The sequence below is a fragment of the Mustela nigripes genome, chromosome 1 (assembly GCF_022355385.1).
Source record: "Mustela nigripes isolate SB6536 chromosome 1, MUSNIG.SB6536, whole genome shotgun sequence".
Classification (NCBI taxonomy): Eukaryota; Metazoa; Chordata; class Mammalia; order Carnivora; family Mustelidae; genus Mustela; species Mustela nigripes.
Genome location: NC_081557.1, coordinates 165,714,176 through 165,728,556, shown reverse-complemented (window position 1 = coordinate 165,728,556; position 14,381 = coordinate 165,714,176). Strand labels below are relative to the sequence as shown.

Genomic DNA, 14,381 nt, shown 5'->3' with positions numbered 1-14,381 from the left:
TTCCTCTCTATCTGCCTGCCTCTGTCTACTTGTGTTCTCGGTCTGTCAAATAAATAAATAAAATCTTAAAAAAAAAAAAAGAAAGCAAGCAAGAGCACTTGAGGTTTCTCTGAGCTAAGTGTTCCCTTCTAACAGAATTGGGCCTGCTGCCTTGTACTGCTCTTTGTGGTCTCGGTTCTCACTTTCAGAACTCCAGCTGTGCTGAATTCTTAATTTGCTCCCATCACTGGGCTGACTGTCCATCACTGCACGTTTTCTCCTCCGAAAGCTGTGACAAACTAGCTTTGTTAAGACTTGGAAATAAACTGGAATGCAAACAAGGCACAAAGAAAGTTTCGTAAGGTAAAGAAATACTACTTTTTCGGCCGAAGGAACTATTTATAAGAAAGGAGCTTTGAATAAAACCTCAAACGTGTCACTGACATCAACAAATCAGTGAAAAGCCGGTCAGATATTTGTTGAGTTGTTTGCCCGGCACTGTGTATGTTTGGCATTGAAAGGACCTAGAGTATACTCTTGCCTGCACATTGGTTGGGGTGGGGATATGTGAACAGTTTACCACACCAAACAAGGCTGTAATAGGCTTGTGGGTTGGGAGGCCCTGTAGTTCAGAAAACCAAAGATCAGGGAGGATTTGTGAAGTCAGGGAAACCAGTGAAGGGGGATCTTTTCTTTTTTCCCCCCTGAAGATTTTATTTATTTATTTGTCAGAGAGATAGAGTACAGGCAGGCAGAGTAGCAGGCAGAGGCAGAGGGAGAAGCAGGCTCCCTGTGGAGCAAGGAGCCCAATGTGGTACTTGATCCCAGGAACGTGACCTGAGCCGAAGAAGGAGGTTTAACGCACTGAGCCACCCAGGCATCCCATGAGGGGGTTCTTGAATAATACCTCGTGAAACTTGATCCAGTTATGGGCAAGCCTGCTGGATGGAATCAGCAAGAAGATGATGGGTCAGTACAGGAGTTCCGTTATCTTAAAGGTCCTGGGGACCGGAGATTGCTAGTCTATCAGAGCCAAATCTGTTTTCTAAAGGGAAAAACAAAAGCCAATCAGAGATGGTGGGTAATTGAAGTAATTGGTGCTGCTGGCATTTTTAAATGGGAAAAGGGCATGAAGAGATGTAATTTAAATTGCATGTGTAAATGTGGCCACTCTAGTGCTTCTGAACTCTTCAGAGGTGTAACTTGAACTGAGTTTTGCTATTAAATTCAAAGAACACTTCATTCTTTCCTATTCCCACCGATATTTTTTTCTCAGGTATAATAGAATCTAGTGGAAGGAGAGGTCTGATTTTGCAAAGAGTTATTTATTTAAATTGTTTTGAAGTTTAATGAATGTTTTAGGTGGTTTGCGAAAAGTGCTGTTGTGTTCTAGACACCCTGATACCTGCAAATATTTGAATAACACTGTTCTGGTTTAATTTAAAATTTTGAATATGAAACTAAAATTTCTTCCTGAATATGAGTCATTAGAGTTCAGTTTATTAGTCCCTAGTGACTACGTGAATTTTATTGGAATTAAATCTATTTCAGTGATGTTTAAAATTTAATTTAGATTCAGTGTAATTCCCCATTTCAATTACATTTTTGATATTTTGTGACTGCAATATATTTTGTACTTAATATAGAGAAAAATATGCTTCCTGTTCAGAGGATATGCCCTGTGCATATTAAACATCAGTTCTTACTATGATTAATTCTATATAGATTTCAGTGTGGTTGTTGGATGTAATAAAGAAAATTGAAGCATAAACATGTGAAAGTGAGGAGAGGAACTTCATTTAGGAGTTTTTTTCAGAGCTCTTTTTCCAGTTTTCCTTTGGAAGACCGCAGTCATCACTGAAATCAATAGTTATTTAAAAGTTGAAAAATAATAAAGAGAATAAGCTAATATATTTTATGCATTTATTTGGTATATAGTATGAGGCAGGCACTGTGAGAGGTATTAAAAGGTTTTTAAGAGGATTAGCTCATAATCAAAACTAGACAAATATAACTTTTCTTTAAAATCACATAGGTTGGGCGACTGGGTGGCTCAGTGGGTTAAGCCATTGCCTTCGGCTCAGGTCATGATCTCAGGGTTCTGGGATCGAGTCCCGCATCGGGCTCTCTGCTCGGCAGGGAGCCTGCTTCCCTCTCTCTCTCTTTCTCTCTCTCTGCCTGCCTCTCTGCCTACTTGTGATCTCTCTCTGTCAAATAAATAAATAAAATCTTTAAAAAAAAATAAAATAAAATCACATGTGTTTATTTTTGAAGATTTTAGTGTGAAATGAGGCTGGCCAGAACTAATGCAGATGGGACTATCTTGGGGAATAGTAATACAGATAGTTTGTATTTTATACTTTTGCTCGACTGTCTTCTCTAGATTTCTATGCTGAGCTTATATTCCTTCTGTAGTAAGGGAAGAAAGTCGGTAAAACAACCTATTTAGTAATTTCAGCCAACTTGTTATGAAGGGCTTAACTGATTTGACTGTGTGGCACTTTCTACCTTCTCCCTATTGAGGCTAGAAGAACGTAACCTTATTGTTTTTCCAAATGTTCAGTTTATTTATGAATTTAAAACTAGTAGGTTTACCACCGAAGGTGAAATAACTGACCATAACTTCCCAATTTAATCGTGTGCAGATGACAGTAAAAAGTCTTTTTAACATTTAAAAAATTAACTTGAAATTCTTATGAATTAGTTTACTTTATATATCTATTAATACATTTACAAACTTATATATTTATATCAATTCATATATATAGATAGATAGATATCCTTTTCTGCATTCTCAGTCATTATAATGATGGTTTCTAAACTTTTTCACTTTTTAGTATCCTGTGGTCATTTGTTTGATTTTGCCCTAACCTCAGCTTCCTCAATGATTTCCACCCATTCTTAATGTTTAAGATAATAAAAACAAATTTATATTTGAAAAAAATACTGAGGTCAAAGGAAAACAAGAATTACTCCCGTTATGTCTTAGGCTTCTGTCATTCATTTATCTAGGTATTAAGAGAGACCAATTCATTGACATGACTTTCTTTAAAACCTTATTAGAAAATGTTTATTTGAATAATTCCCTTGTAGCCCTGAAATAGTCTAATCAGGTTTTAAACAGCAGTAGCTGCTCTAGGGCACCCACATTTTCAGTGTCTTGAACAGTGAAAGATTGACTCTGGTATTGAAAAGGGAAGCCCAGAGGCTTTTTACTGGATGTAGAAACCTAGGAAGATTCTCTTGTTTTTTTTTCTTGGGGAGGGAGTAGAAGAATGACCCCATCTGCTGGGGGCCTGGGGGAAGTCTCTCTGGAATTGGGTTTCCAAGGTGGGGAGGAGAGATGGGGAGAAGATAGCTGGTGGGGGTAGATGCCCCAATTCCAAAGATTAAGACATTTATAAGCAAATAATCTGGCCCAAACGGCAGGCCTTGTCTGGTGGTGGTGGTGGTGGTGTGTGTGTGTGTGTGTGTGTGAGAGAGAGAGAGAGAGAGAGAGAGACAGAGAGAGAGTGAGAGAGAGAGAGAGAGAGAGAGACTCATACATATATTCATTTATTAATTGTTTTTTCCATGCTAGGTCTTTAATATTTGTAATCTGATGTAAATTGTTCACATTATGCCCGAAAATGTATTAGGGAAGGTTGATCATGTAGTTTTATGAGCTTTTCATAAGATTACATAAACACATTAAGTCCAAATCTATAATAAGTATGTTCTGATGAAATGCTGCATTGTTACCACAGCCAGGAAAAAAAAAATAGTATAGAGAAGTTTTTCGGTATGTGAATCCTCCTCTTGAGCTGAGGTGAGCTGTGGGTCTTTGACCTGGGGTGCTTGTGCACTTCCACCATCTCAGAGATGCTGCCTTCCCCCGACCCGATCCACATTCCTTGCTGCCTCAGCCTAAAGTGCCCCCTCCGTCATTCTCCAAGACCTAGCCTTTGGGTTGGAGGACTTAGTTTGGCTAGATCCTGGCCTTCCCCACAGAAGTCTGTATTGAAGGTCATTGCTCCCCTTTGATATAGGGAATGTAATTACAACATAATGATGATTTGTCAGTCTTGCACAATGCCTTGTTTGATGCATTTTTTGAATGCATTCGTTTGAATCACTTTTTCATCCATCTTCGAATTACTTTACCCATAAAATAACATTTTTCACCCTTGAAAATATCTTTATGGGTAGGTAGGTTGCTTGACTAATCTCTCCTGTGATTAGCTTCTGAATAGATTTTTTTCCCTCTGGAATTTACCAACTTATCTTTGGGGGGAAATTGTGCTTTGCGGTCTGTTTTGCCTTAGTTTCATCTTTGAGGATTTTGTCCTGCTGAGTAAGCGAGGAGGTCTTGCTGCTTGGTAAAAGAAGGGGAAAACAGCTGTTGTAACTAACTGTGAGCCTGCCTTTCTGGCTAATGCAAGCTGTTAGCTCTTTGAAAAGCAGCTGCTGAAGGCTGTCCTATAATTCTAGCAGGAGCACAGGAAAATATCCTGTGTTTGAATTGAAACCTTCTGTGGCTTGATCATTTCAGCTTGTTGTCACTGCTGTTTCTTCACATGCACAGGAGGACCTCAACACTGCAGCTTTTCATCACTTATTAAAGATGCAAGAAGCAAGCAGGCGAAAGGAGGAGCTGTTAGATGCTCAGCAGGGTGAAGCTAATCAAGGCAGCTATCTTTGAATAGCTCCTGCCCCGCCCCCCAGATAGAGCATTGGTTTTCTTGTTTTTTTAAAGATTATTTATTTATTTATTTGACAGAGAGAGATCACAAGTAGGCAGAGAGGCAGGCATAGAGAGAGGAAGGGAAGCAGGCCCCCTGCTGAGCAGAGAGCCCGATGTAGGACTCGATCCCAGGACCCTGAGATCATGACCTGAGCCAAAGGCAGCGGCTTAACCCACTGAGCCACCCAGGCGCCCTAGAGCATTGGTTTTCATCTTACATATGCAACCTCCCTTCCTTTGCAGATCCTTTTTCCCATGCTGACCCGAATGTTCTTCCATCTCCGTGTTCATTCTTAACCCCCAGATGCTGTCCTGTATTCTTAACTATGACCTTTGGGTATATTTCTCTATGTAGATTCAACCTCTTGCTTCTTTGGGTTGGGATATAATTTATAGTGCCTGTTAAGGTTTACAGACAGTAATGATTCAAGAAATATATTTGTATTCTTTGATGCTCCCATAACTGTTGTCATGCCCTTGTGAGATAGTTTAGGTTACAAAGATGGTATTTTGACAAATGAAGGAACTGTGGCAACATATAATTATACATTTAGTAGAGGGTCAGACACACTCTTTATGGTTGTAGATTTCAGCATTCTTTTTCACAGACCCTTTTATTAAGAGGCTAATATTTTATTGTTATATTCTGCCCTCCCCCCGTTCTTTGTTTCACATTGAATGTATCTGATACTTGGACTTAGGATTCTGAAAGACAAAAAGTACCTTTGCTTTTATCATTTTATTTTATTTTATTTTTCCATTATGATAAGCATACTTCTTTTTTAAAAGATTTTATTTATTTATTTGACAGATAGAGATCACAAGTAGGCAGAGAGGCAGGCAGAGGGTGGGGGGAAGCAGGCTCCCTGCTGAGCAGAGAGCCCAATGCGGGGCTCGATCCCAGGACCCGGGATCATGACCTGAGCTGAAGGCAGAGGCTTTAACCCACTGAGCCACCCAGGTGCCCGATAAGCATAGTTTTTAATCCCCATCACTTATTTCCCCTATCCCCCCATCTACCTCTCCTCTGGTAGCCATCAGTTTGTTCTCTATAGTTAAGGGTCTTTTTCTTGATTTATCTCTTTTTTTCCCTTTGCTCTTTTGTTTCTTAAATTCCACATATGAGTGACATCATGTGGTATTTGTCTATCTCTGACTGACTTATTTTCCTTAGCCTCTCTCTAGCTCCATCCACATTGTTGCAAATGGCAAGATTTCATTCTTTTTATGGCTAAGTAATATTCCATTGTATATATATATACACCACCTCTTCTTTATTTATTCATCTGTTGATGGACACTTGGGCTGCTTCCATAGTTTGTCTGTTGTCAGTAATGCTGCTAAAAACATCAGGATGCAGGTATCCCTTTGAATTTGTGTTTTTGCATTTTCTGGCTAAATACCCAGTAGTGTGATTCCTGGATCCTCAAAGTATCTTTGCTTTTGGTTTTCCTCAGTGTTTATACACAAATTTCAGCATGTGCCTGCTAGTGTCTTTCTCTTTGAGAGGTGCTTCTGTGAGAAATGCATGCAAAGTGGAGAGCCCTAGAGTCAGGAAACCTGGACCCTTGACTTGTCTTTTGGCTCAGGAGCTTTTGAGTTACGTTCTGTAGTTGGGGCCTCAGGAACCTTGTCTACAAAGTGATGTGGAAATTGCCAAGTAGAAGAAATTCTTATTGAAGAATTCAGTTCTTCTTGAAGCTGGACACATGATTAATAAAGACATTGATACTTGGGGCTTAATTATAATCAGTTAAGGCAAGGGTTAAGATATAGTGTGAGAGTCTTTCTGGTAGTTATGGACACATTTGAATTCAAGTAACTCAGCCATGTCTTATTTTTCTACTTCTGTGTCTTTTTACACTTTCCTTTTTCTCTTAAACAACTGAATAAAGCTTTTTTTTTTGTTTGTTTTTTTAAAGACTTTATTTTTAAATAATCTCTATATGCATCATGGGGCTTGAACTCACAACTTCAAGATCAAGAGTCACATGCTCTACCAACTGAGCCAGCCAGGCGCCCCAAGCTGTTTTCTTTTCTGACCACATCTCAACAAAGAAGTAGACCATACGGGAATATAAGAGGAGAAACTGGTATATCTTAGAGGTTTTTTAAAGGTTAATGTGTTGGCCACATCTACGCAAACTGGAACTGTCTTGAAGGTTGTTTGGATGAAGTGGCAGCACACTTATTCTGGTTATGTAGCTGCCTACTCTTTATACAAATTTCCGTCCAAGTCAGATTCTTAGTGGTTGGTTGGTTGGTATTTAAAAAGTCTTCCCTGAATCAGTTTTGGAAAAACTTAAAAGTGAGTCAGTGGCCAGAACCACATTCTCTGACCTTCTCTGGATAGGCTGCCTGATTGATTTTATATGGAACAAACTATAGACCATGGTTTCCTTTGCAGGGAGCGGGACATCAGTGAGGGTATCCCTGAGTCTCTGGAAAGGCCTCAAGTTCTAGAGAGAGCAGGTCAGCCTTGCCTGTTTGCCCTGTTTTGGCAGAATTCCTGTGTTGTCTGGGCTCAAAGTGAGGAGAGGATGTAAAATCTGGTGTAATTGGGAAGGAGACCTGGGAGGAGATTTTGACTCATTTAATCGTTTTTCTTCTTAGCTATCCCCATCCCCAGTGCTGTATCCATTTTTTGGAATTGTTTGCATTCCACTGCTGGAGAGGTGGGAGTGATCGGTATTTGTTATCTTGTTTTGTTTAATCTCCGTCTTTTCTTTATTTTTATTTGTTTTATTTTTTATTGGAGTGTAGTTGACACAGTGTTACCTTAGTTTCAGGTGTTTCAGTGAGTCTATATGTTATGCTGTGGTCACAAGTGCAGCTACCATCAGTCACTATACCATACTATTACAACACCATTGACTGTATTTCTTCTGCTGTACCTTATTCATTTTATAATAGGAAGCCTGTATCTCCCGCTGTCCATTAGCCATTTTGCCCACCCCGTTCCCCCCAGTCTTCTGCCCTCTGGCAACCATCAGTTCTCTGTATTTATGTAGCTGTTCTTGTCTTTTGTTTGTTGTATTTTTCAGATTCCACATGTAAATGAAGTCATACAGTATTCGTTTTTCTCTGTCTGACTTACTTCACTTAGCATAAAAACCTCTAGATCCAGGGGCGTCTGGGTGGCTCCGTCAGTTAAACTTCTGACTTCTGGTTTCGGCTCAGGTCATGATCTTGGGGCCGAACCTCAAAACAGCAGGAGGCTCTCCACTCAGCAGGGAGTCTGCTTCTCCCTCTACCCCTTCCCAAGGTTGTGCACTCTCTCTTTCTCTCTCTAAAAAATAAATAAATAAATCTTTAAAAAACCAGAAAACAAACCTCTAGGTCCATTCTTTTTTGTGACTGAGAGAAATTCCATAATACACGCATATACACCATATCCTCTTTATCCATTTAGCCGTTGGTGGGCACTTAGGTTACTTCCATATCTTGGCTGTTGTACATAATGCTGCAGTAAACATAGGGATGCACAGATCTTTTCAAATTAGTGTTTTTGTTTTCTTCAGGTAAATACCAGTAGTGGGATTACTGGAGCATATGGTATTACTGTTTTTGTTTTTTTTTTAACGATTTTATTTATTTATTTGACAGAGAGAAATCACAAGCAGATGGAGAGGCAGGCAGAGAGAGAGAGAGGGAAGCAGGCTCCCCGCCGAGCAGAGAGCCCGATGCGGGACTCGATCCCAGGACCCTGAGATCATGACCTGAGCCGAAGGCAGCGGCTTAACCCACTGAGCCACCCAGGCGCCCTTTTTTTTTAACTTTTTAAAGATTTTTTAAAAAATTTATTTGACAGAGATTACAAGTAGATAGAGAGGCAGGCAGAGAGAGAAAGGAGGAAGCAGGCTCCCCACCGAGCAGAGAGCCCGATGCGAGCCCGATGCGGGGCTGGATCCCAGGACCCTGAGATCACCACCTGAGCAGAAGGCAGAGGCTTAACCCACTGAGCCACCCAGGTGCCCTGGTATTACTGTTTTTGACTATTTGAGGAACTTCTGTATGGTTTTCCACAGTGACTTCACAAGTTTACATTCCCATTAATGTGCACAACCTCGCCAACAGTTTTTATTTCTTGTCTTTTAGATTCTAGCTATTCGAACTGATGTGAGGTGGTATCTCATTGTGGTTTTGGTTTGCATTTTGCTGATATTAGTGATATTGAGCATCTTTTCATGCGTCCGTTGACCAACTATATGTCTTTTTTTGAAAAATGTCTGTTCAGATCTTCCTCCTATTTTTTTAATTGGATTATTTGTTTTTTTGGTGTTGGGTTGTATATCTTCTTTATGTATTTTGGATCTTAACCCCTTATAGGGTATATCATTTGTGAATATCTTCCTGAATTTAGTAGCTTACCTTTTTATTTTGTTGATGGCTTTCTTTGCTGTGCAAAAGCTTTTTAGTTTGATATAGTCCTGCTTTTTTATTTTTATTTTTGCTTTTGTTTCCCTTGCCTTAGGAGACATATCTAGAAAAATGCTTAGGCTGGTGTCAGAGAAATTACTCCCTATGTTTTCTTCTAGGAATTTTATAGTTTCATGTCTCACATTTAGATCTTTAGTCCATTTTGAGTTCATTTTTGAGTATAGCATAAGAAAGCGGACCAGTTTCATTCTTTTGGATGTAGCTGACCAGTTTTCCTAGCACCATTTATTGAAAAGACTGTCTTTTCCCCATTGCATATTCTTGCCTCCTTTGTCATAAGTTAATTGACCGTATAATCATGGGTTTATTTCTGGAGTCTGTTCTGTTCCCTTTGTCTGTGCATTTTTGTGCCAGTGTCATATTGTTTTGTAGTATATCTTGAAATCTGGAATTGTGATACTTCAGCTTTGTTCTTTCTCAAGATTGCTTTGGCTATTCATGAGAGGAGTGATGGGTATTCTTTAGGAAAGGGTAATTTTGTCAGTGCTAGGAGAAGTATGACAGGAAGCTGTATTCTAGAAATGGGTCTTAATTTATAAAAGGGAGCTCTCCTTACCTAGAAATAGGATTATATGTTTAAAAAGTAACAAATAAAAAGAAGTGACCACTTAATACCAGGAAAATTATTGATGATTTACGAGTCTGTATGTGCTTTTGGAAACTAAATTACTTAAATTCTCCATGACTTCTGGAAGGAAGTGTTGTATTCCATTTGGAAGAAGAGGAGGGGGCAAAAATATTTTGGTATAGTGCTTCTGCTGATGACATGATAGTCTTGCAGGGGAACACCTGCATATGAACACCTGCAAGTGTTCATATTGGGTTTTTGAATTCCGCAGCCTTAATTTTTTCAGTTGTCAGCTCCCAAGGAAGTTAACTGGATGAGCCCCAGAGGACTGCTGATTTACTTTAGCATGTTTTCCCTGTTAGAAGCAGTAGAAACTTCCAGTAGCCTTTGGGAACTGTATTATTTGTCTTCCTGGCAGAGGCTCTTACAAGCAGAGCCTTCCTATTTTTCACCAAAGAGGAAGTGATAGGAAACATCCAAGGCGTCGGCTTGAACTTGGGTGGTTATTAGTAGGGTAGAACTAAAATCTTTACTTAGAAATTAAAGAAAAGGGGATTTCAGTTCAATGTGAAGACTTTACAATAGCCAAGGCTAGCAAAAAGGAAGGCTATTTTGTGAGGCAGAGGGTTTTTTCATTACAGATATTAAAGAGATTAGAATAGCCTTTTTAGGGAAATATTTTAAGGATGGAGATTAGTAAACATTTTCTGAAAGGGTCAGCTAGTAAACATTTTAGGTTTTGGGGGCCATTTGGCCTTTGTTGCAGCTGTTCAAACTTAGCCATTGTTGTGCAAAGGCAATCAAAGACAACATGTACACAAATGACAGTGGTTGGTGTAGCATGCTTGGCCTGTGATAACAAAATGCCATAGGCTGGGTGGCTTCAGGTTTTGATTTCTTACAGTTCTGGAAGCTGGGAGGGCTCAGAGTGAGGTGCTGGCTGATGGGTTTGTACTGACGGCTTTCTTCCTGGTTTCCAGATAGCTACGTTTCTTGCTCTGTTCTTGCAGGATCCCGTGGTGGTGGTGGCAGAGGGAAAGAAAGAGAAACAGACACAGGCAGATGGAAATAGAATGAGATGAAGGGAGGGAGGGGTCTTATCTTTCTCTGATAAGACCACAGACCTATGAGATTGGGCCTCACCCCTTTGACCTCACTTAACTTAATTATCTCCTGAAGACCTTATCTCCAGATAAGTTGGGGAGTTAGGGCTTCCACAGGTGCATTTTGGAGAGGTGGAGGGGGGACACAATTCAGTTCATAGCAGCTGTGTTCCAATAAAGTTTTATTTATAAAAGGAGGTGGGTCAGATTTGGCCCAAAGACCAGTTGTTTGTCAGCCTTTGGTCTAGAAGGAAATAAACACTTACCAGAAAGTAGACTAGATGATCTGTCAACCTCTAGTTCAAAAGTTTTATGACTCTGTGCTGTTGTGGTTAAAGACTCAGCCAAAAACTATATTTGATGTCTATTATCACTTGATACCTTTAAGTTAAATACTCCCCTATATAATTAAACTGTTAAATTCTGTAAAAATTCTGAGTACCAATAAGACGTAGTTGGGGGAACATTATTTGGTTACGATTGGCATAACTTAGAGGTTAAGTGTACAGTCTCTAGCTTCAGACTGTCATGGTTCATGTTCAAGCTCTGCAACTTACTAGCTTTGTGACCTTGGACAAGTTACTTAACTCCTCCATTTTTCAGTTTTCTTATCTAGACAATGGTGGTGATAATAGAATTTACCTTATAGAAATGTTGTAATGCTTAAATAAGTTAATACATGTTGAGAGCATAAAGCAATGCCTGGCTCATAGGAAGTTCTTGGTAAATATTATCTATTATTATTTCTTGAAGTAAGAGACAGTAAAGGAAGCCAGAGGGAATATGATAGGGAGCTAAAGATCATGTAGCTGTCAAAGATTTAGGATGTTTTGAAAATAAATACCTATGTATCAGACTGTAGTGTGTGCTTCTGTTTAAAAACAATAAAAATGGGGGCACCTGGTGGCTCAGTGGGTTAAAGCCTCTGCCTTCGGCTCAGGTCATGATTCCAGGGTCCTGGGATCGAGCCCCGTATTGGGCTTTCTGCTCAGTGGGGAGTCTGCTTCCTCCTCTCTCTCTGCCTGCCTCTCTGCCTACTTGTGATCTGTCAGTCAAATAAATAAAAATCTTAAAAAAAAAACAATAAAAATGCTGGAAAGGGAAATTGAGAGACTTAGTATATACTTGGTAGGAAGAAAGTATCTTGAACAAAGTGTGGTTGTCTTGATATAGTTTACTGTATCTTAGAAAAACTTGCAGGCTATGGGTGGGTAAACTCCAGAATTGGCTGGATCAGAACAAATTAATTCAGAGCTCATTGACAGGTGTTCCTAAGAATGGATCATTTAAGGGGCACCTGGCTGGCTCAGTTGGTTAAGTGTCTGCCTTTGGCTCAGGTCATGATCTTGGGGTCCTGGGACCGAGCCCCTCGTCCAGCTCCATGCTTAGCAGGGCATGTACTTCTCCCTTTGCCCACTCCCCTTGTGCTTGCTCGCTCTCTCAAATAAATAAAAAGATCTTAAAAAAAAAAAAAAAAGAATGGATCATTTAAGAAATAAAATAGTTCTTAAGTCCAGGATTAGTTTTACTTCCGAGTGCATCCAGTGCACCTCTACTTTGGCTTGATGGGGGATGCAGATGATGAGACGTGCTATGATCATCTTTACAGTGGGTCTGGTTATGGCTCTGCATTTGTAAGGAATGCCAGTTACAAAGTCTTGGCTCATTGATCAGCATATATACTTTTCCTTCATTTGCAGCAAAACCATGATGATTAGTCCCCTCTTTATTTCTAGAAGGGACTTTAAGATATTCATCAGCTGATAACCTTCTCCCTTCTCTTTTTCATGGAGGAAAATAGAAGCCACTCAGCAGGAAATTCCTCAGATTCTTGCCATAGGTCATACAAAGCTAAGTGCATCTTCACCAGGCACTGTCCTTTCTGTGGCAGTAAGGAATGAGAACTTTCACTGGTGGCTCTCACTTTCTGCCTATGCAGCCTTTTGGGTACTCCAATTCTGGTTTCTCCTGTGTAACTTAAAAAATATGAGTCAGCTTTTCCGCTCTGCTCTTGCCTAAAGCATACCGTCTTATTTTAAAACCAAAACCAAACCCAGATTCTATTCTGGAGACTAAGTGATGTAAGTTGATCCGGTGATAGAGGAACGGGTTATATCGCACATAGTATAAAACACTACTTCAGAATCCTCTTGAAACATTCTATGCCATTCACAGACTCCACTCCCAAAGTGTTGTTCCTTAGGCAGCTGTCTCATCTTTCTTTTCTCCCCGTGACCTTCCTCTTCAGGCTTGCTCCCTTTTCTTCCTCTCCATTCCAAGATTTTCCACGTGGCACCTTCTATTCCTTTTACATAGATAGAAATTTCATATCTCTCTGCTTTTCCTGTTTTTATCCTGTTATGTTATTGTGATGGGGCCCTCTGTAATTTTTTACAATGCTGATCTGATCGTGTTTTTCTTTCTTTCTTTCTTTCTTTTTTTTAAAAGATTTGTTTATTTGAAAGAGAGAGAGAGCATGAGAAGGGGGAGGGTCAGAGGGAGAAACAGACTCCCTGCTAAGTGGGGAGCCCTACATGGAGCTGGATCCTGGGATCCTGGATCATGACCTGAGCCAAAGGCAGAGGCTTAACTGACCGAGCCACCCAGGACCGGGTGTTTTCCTTTTTGTTGAAGAATCTCCAGTGCTCCTCACTGATCTAGGGTAAAGTCTCTGGACTCCTCACATGAACCAGGATGAGCTGGACTGTGCTTACATCCTCTGTAAGGATCTTCCTTACCAGTTTGATTATTGCTCAAGTTTTTGGTAAAGCATTGCTTACGGCTCTTCACCCTTGGTTTTCATCGTGCCTAGAATACTTCTCATCTGCCTCTGAACTTAGCTAAAGAATCCTTCTGGGTTCAGCTAGCTACTGCTTTTTCATAAAGGCCTTCCCTCACCCTCTATAAGTTAAGTGATCTCCCATCCTGTGAATGTTTTTTCAGAAAACTTCATATTTCTCCCATCCTGGAATTATTTCACTTTTGTACTTGGCTATATATCCTGTTACACTCTAAACTCACATGGTCAGGGGCCATGTTTATCCTGATCATCATGTAGTTCCAATCACTTAGCAAAGTACATGGCACATAGAATGTTCTCAGTAAATATTTATTTGTTAAATAATCTACGTTTAAAATAACAGTTGACCATTGAACAACATGGGGATTAAGAGCACTAACCTCCTGTGTAGTTGAAAATTCACATATACTTTTTTTGTTGTTGTTAAGTTATCTCTACACCTACATGCAAGCTCTACCAACTGACCTAGCCAGGAGCCACAGTGGCTCCCCCAAAACTTCACTGCTAATAATCTCTGTTGACCAGAAGCCTTATAAATAACATACAGAGTCGACTAACACATATTTTGTATATGTATTAGATACTGTACTTTTACAATAATACTTAACTTTCTTTTTCTTATATATTTCTTTTGGTATTTCTAAGCTATGTAGTTCAATAATGAGTTTTTTCAAATTGTCACAAATCTCCAAAAAGTTTTCCAATATATTTTTTGAAAAAAATCATATATGTGAATCCATGCAGTTCAAATCATTGTCGTTCAAGGGT

General features: G+C 39.7%; 1 protein-coding gene across 2 annotated transcripts in view; it reads left to right on the top strand.

Annotated features, from left to right (window-relative positions):
* Window positions 1–14,381, top strand: part of MANBA (mannosidase beta) — a 122,759-nt gene that overhangs the window by 28,393 nt on the left and 79,985 nt on the right. The window lies entirely within an intron of this gene.